Raw genomic sequence first — 6,110 nt, 5'->3', positions numbered from 1 at the left:
GTGGAAATAAAAATACAGGTCTGGAGGGAAAAAAATAAAAAGTTTTTGCATCACTATAACCTCACCACTGAATTGGAGAAAGGGCCATGCTACAGCTCACATTCAGCCAATCACAGTGCAGCATGTCGCATTCGCTGCGATGAGTCCACGCTGTCAGAGCTGCAGGGAATGAGAAGCACAGTGAGAGGGAGCATGTAGAACAAGTAGGACACACACACACACACACACACACACACACACACACACACACACACACACACACACACACACACACACACACACACACACACACACACACACACACTAAACATAGTGGACAAGCCTTCGCTTTCCATTAAGTTCAATGCTGCCCTGAGGTTGGCATAAAAATACACCACAAAGAAGGGGACACAAACAGCACCAGTGTGTTTGTGGGTAAGGCACTGATCGTGTCTCCTCACCTTGTACTGATTATCTCTGCAAATATCATTTTAGCAGCGAAACCTAATAACTGTCATGTCAGTGGGTTCAGTTTAATGCTGTACTAAAAAATTACATACTAATTGCTACGAGAAATTAACAATTTGTGCAAAGCAATCTCCTAGACGCGATTAGTCCAAGAGATTGCTTTCCCAACCCCCCTCTCAAAGTCATTCCAGTTCCTCGGAAACTGGAAAATGAAATCCAGTAGAAATGTCTGACATTTCATCGGAGGAACATTTTCATGAGAACAAGGACGACGCTGAGCTGATTCTATTGAAATGTGAAACATGTATGTCCACACAAGACAGCATTCATCTAAGCAGGACATGTGATTATGTGATTCCTTCAAAAACAAAAGGCATCCTCCGCCTTAACATGCCCCTCAGGACTTACACCTGTTTCACACCAGCAGTGTTCTCCCACTAACCCAGAGCAGCTGAGCTCATTCATCTTAGAATGAAACAGAAAACTCCTAAACCTTAAAATGTAAACATCACTTCTAAAGCTCCTTGATGAACGTTATATCCCACGCCTGACCCATGATTCCAGGTTTAATCACTGGCTTCATTTTTCAAACCTGGAATCTACGGACATGTATATGTATTTGAGTACTTGCAAGCTTGATTACCAAGGTGTGTCCGAAGACTTTATAGGTGAAAGTGATATACAAAAAAAAACAAAAACAAAACTAGAATTTCCCACACCAAAAGTAGAGCACAGATTTCAGATTCACTGCTGAATAAATCACTATATTTGTCAGATAACTGCATTAAAATGCTCCAAAAGGTATTAAAATCACAAAGTCTTAATGAAGGTCCATTTCAGTGCAGTAAACTTAAGTTTCAGTAAATTTTAAAAGTGTGACTTGTATAAAAAAGTATGTGTTATGTGGTTGTAAATGCTGACATTAACTATGAAAAATGTAAACAGTTGTAAACACTCTTTGAAAACCTGTAAATGTCTCTGTGTTTAAAGGAATATGGGAGTCTTTTGGGGCTGACTTGATTTTAATGCCAGTTTGGGGAACCTGGCACTAACGTACAGCTGATAAAGCATATAATTAGAGCTGGATCAGGTGACCCTGAACCCTAGGCTGCTGGGGGCTTCCCATGACGCAATGAGTTTTTCTTCTTATTTAGTCACCTTTCTCACTCACTATGTGTTAATAGACCTCTCTGCACTGAATCTTACTTGTTATTTTTCTCTCGCTCTCTTCCACAGCATGTCTTTTATCCTGTCTTCCTTTTCTGACCCCAACCTGAGCCTGGTTCTGCTGGAGGTTTATTCCTGTTAAAAGGGAGTTTTTCCTTCCCACTGTCACCGAGTGCTTGCTCATAGGGGGTCGTCTGATTTCTGGGGTTTTCTCTGTATTATTGAAGGGTCTTTAACTTACAATGTAAAGCACCTTGAAGAGACTATTGTTGGGATTTTTGGTACTATATAAATAAATGTGAATTAAATTGAATGTTTAAAGCAGCATCAGTCCTCTAATCATTGACAACAAATCAACAGTGAATAAGTTAAAATCTGAAAAAATAGAGTGCTGCTCCCTTAGGGCAGCACATATAGTTCAGATTCTTTCTCTGGGCTTTGCATGCATCCTTGATCACACACTGTACTGTACTGGCTTGTAACCACAAGTCACATTAGCTCACTGTCACATTAAAGTAATACACATGCACATTCTTCTGCAGAGATTACCAGTCATCAGTCGAGTGATACACAGTAACATTAGTTTGATGTTTTTGCAGTCACTCACAGCAAGTAGAAAACAAGAGCTCCTTATTAAACTGACACAATAACATTACAATGCACTTTGTGCCAGAGGATAAACCGGCTCCTGTACGGATGTGTATTTACAATGTGATGAGTTTGCATCAGTAATATACATGCACTTTGCCATGCATGTTCATTCTTACACAATTAAAGCTAATTTGTCAGAGTAATTTAGGACTATTTTTACTACCTTGTGCTAAATAACACAAGTCCATGTTGCTAAATACAGCTATATCTCACTCTCTTCTATTGCAGGCCCGTTTTCATGCTGCTTTTGACAAATCACCACATTAAATGTGGCCATTTTTACCCGCGCCACACTTCCCACTGCTTATTGGTTTAAGATAAAAGTGCAATATTTTTCCATTCATCTATTTCCGTTCATCGATGTGGCGCACAGCCTTCGACCACACGCACGCTGAACACACACTCAACTGGGCATTCGGAGCTGTGCACTCGCCTCCTCTTTCTCCTTGGTCGTTAATAATGTACTGGTGGCAATACTGAGGTTACTGACCCATAGCCAGCCCATTAATCAAATAATACAACTAGCATATGATCATAATAAATATGCTCCGGATAAATTTTTTGCAGTCGAGAGAATGATCCCACTGTTTTCCAAAGGAGGCTAAGACCAGAAGGACAAATATGACAGAAAACAGATAAGATTAAGTGGAGGTATTTACACAAACAATATATTCCTCTAGTGGAAAATTCTGTTCTGGACAATCAAAGTGCATTCACATCCAGACAAACACATCATCCATACAAAGCTCTATATAGGCAGGTTCCCTGTGTGGTTGGTTGCTACATTAATAATATAATTTAAACACATACATGTTTAATTGGCTTTACAGATATATAATCTTCCAGCTGTCTGTGTTCACTCATTAAACAAGGATTAATTGCCACATATGAAATGTGTAAGTGATTGGGTCACATCTCAGGAGACTGAACTGCTCTGTGCTTTCAATAATCTGTGCAATAGGCCGTGGGTTTGCTGGAATGTTACGATGTGGTGTTTTGCTGACCTCTACAGGTGGTGGGATGAAATTGCATCAGGACGCGGTAAAAAGGTGGGGATCCTCAGTAGTTACTGTACTAATATACCCATGAAATTTTGAATTTTGGTGTTTTTTAAACTTTAACCTTGTTCTGATATGTTTTGTCTCTAAAAGACACATGAACTTTTACTTGTTTTTAGTATTTGAATCTTTGTATTACGTTTGGTTTGTGGGATTTCTCTTTTATGCGGTTTATGTATCTGTTTCTCTGCATGTTTGAGGGTTCATTTGAAAAGATACTATTAATGTGATGTGTATGTTCTTTACCATAATGGAGTTCAATTGTTGTTCAATTTAGAAAGACGTGTTAGATTTCAAAAACATATTAGTATTACACAGTGCTTATAAAAGTCTAAAGAGCTTGGAAAGAAAAGCATCTGGACTTCTTTAAGTTGCTTGAAGGCGTTTCACCTCTCATCCGAGAAGCTTGAGTCCCAGATTTAAGTCCTAGGGAAATGTCCCCCAAGAGGGACTTGTACCCCCTGTTGATCCTCTACCTAATCACACGAGTCAAGGTGTGAAAACGAGTGTAGGCCACAATCAGCCAAGGTTTCGGGTGAACCCGCTGTGAAACCTAGCCCCACTCTACCCTTCCTGAGGTCAAAAGGCCCAGGATGTGTGTGGACTCTCCACCATTTGACCTTAGAACTGAAGAAGCTTCTCAGATGAGAGGTTAAATGTCTTCAAGCAACTTGAAGAAGTCCAGAGGAAAATGTAGCATTATTAAAAGAGATGAAAGCTCACCAGCTGTTTTATCAATCATTATGACACCAGAGATATGTTTTCTGATTAAAAGGGCCTTGAGTAGGGCACCGGTTTAGCTCAGTGCATTGACCTGGTGCCTTTGTGCCATATGGTTGAGAGCGGCCGGCCCGGGTTCGAGTCCGACCCGCAGCCCTTTGCTGCATGTCTTCCCCCTTCTCTCACTTTCCTGTTGTTTCTTCACTAAATCTATCAAATAAAAAGCTGAAAAAGGCCCCAAAAAAGTGATTTGAGTGACCATTCGCATCGTGACATGTTAGAATGAGTACAGGTCGACATTAAAACACATCAGCTATTTTATTTTAGCCACATCTGCATTTATTGTTTGTAACTTTGCAACTGAATATGCCAGTGTAATCTAAGTAATCTAAGGAGCTTGGAAAGAAATGCATCTGGACTAATGGATGAAGGTGTCAGCCACCCTCTTCAGTGCAGAAGTTCCTCGGTCTAACCTCACAATACAACAAAAGAAGGCCGTCACATCCCTGAGCAAAGACCAAAACATCACCATATTACCAGCCAACAAGAGGAGGTACACTGTTGTCATTGACCGCCCTACATACTACCGTCTGTACCCAGGGGATTCTATACCAAGTATTTACGGGCTTCCAAAGGTCCACAAAGGAGTCTCACTCAGACACATTGTTACCAGTATAAACTGAGCCACCTACAATATTTCCAAAACCTCCCAGCATCCTAGTACCCCTTGTGGGGAACATCACTCATCACACCAAAAAGTCCACTGACTTCACCAACAAGGTCCACAAACGTACACTTAATCCACAGCGTCCTTTGATGTGGTTGTTCTTTTCACACGCATACCTGCAACTGAGGCAGTGGAAACTGTCAGAAAACGACTACAACAAGACAACTCCTTGGAAAACAGAATCAGCTTCACCCCCGATCAGATTTTCTCACTGTTAGACCTCTGCCTTACCACTAGAGCAGGGCGATATGACCAAAAATATTTCTTACGATATACATTTGAAAATTTGCGATAACAATATAACTGACGATATAATTGACACTAGACAAAATACTTTACAACTCCACAACTTTATTAGTGCAAAAAACAAAGCATCAATGTATTTTCACTTAAACAAGCAGCTGTTTTTACGTGCATTAAAGTTATATAAAAATTAACAGTGCAAATGCAAATTACTTGCTGAAAGTTTAACCCAGGGGTCAGCAACCTTTAACACCAAAAGAGCCATTTGGACCTGGTTTCCACGCAAAAGAAAACACTGGGAGCCACAAATACTTTTTGACATCTAAAATGAAGATAACACTGTATATATTGTTTTTTTTACCTTTATGCTTTGTGTGAACAACTAAGGTGTGTTGCTTATGAAATCCTTGAAGTGCTACAGAGAAAATTACATTTTATTTATGTAATTAACACATTTTGAACTCTTAAAGAAATATAACAAAAGGAAAGACACCCAGCTGAACTAAAATGATCCGTGTAGCAAACAAAAACTGTTATATCGCCTTTGGGCTTTTGGAGCCTTGACCTGACTTTTAAAAAATAATTGGAAAAAAGCACTATGCTGCTAAAAGATGAAAAACAGATATTTGCAAAATTCTGCCTAAATATGTATTTTACCAGGTTAATGTGTGTGGCGGGGCATCGTCTGCAGCACCGCTGCAGGGGAGGCGACGCACCTGAGCGGCACCCGCAATCACGCCTCGCCGCGTTTACGCCTGTGCTACCTATGCTGTTGTTGGTATGTGTCGGGCTGTGAGCTGAAAAGCTACAGCCGGCTGTATGCGTACAGCAACCGTGTGTGAAAAGTGGTCAATAAAGAGATGCTGAAAAGCGTGTTCATGGAAACATCGTCGGGTCTGCCTTAATATGTTTACAATGGGACTTCTGGTCCCGAACCTCTGCGCACAGCGTCTGCAAATCGGGGTTTTTATCTTTACGCAGGACTGTAAGCTGTCATCTGTGAGGCGTGAGCGGTGTTTGTTTTTAACATAGTTCACGGTGGAGAATAGCTGCTGACAATGTGGATCCGAAGTCTCGATAAATGCACGGCGTTTCGG

Source organism: Rhamphochromis sp. 'chilingali', assembly GCF_963969265.1.
Source record: "Rhamphochromis sp. 'chilingali' genome assembly, chromosome: 16".
In the NCBI taxonomy this organism is placed as follows: Eukaryota; Metazoa; Chordata; class Actinopteri; order Cichliformes; family Cichlidae; genus Rhamphochromis; species Rhamphochromis sp. 'chilingali'.
This window is presented reverse-complemented; position numbering follows the sequence as displayed.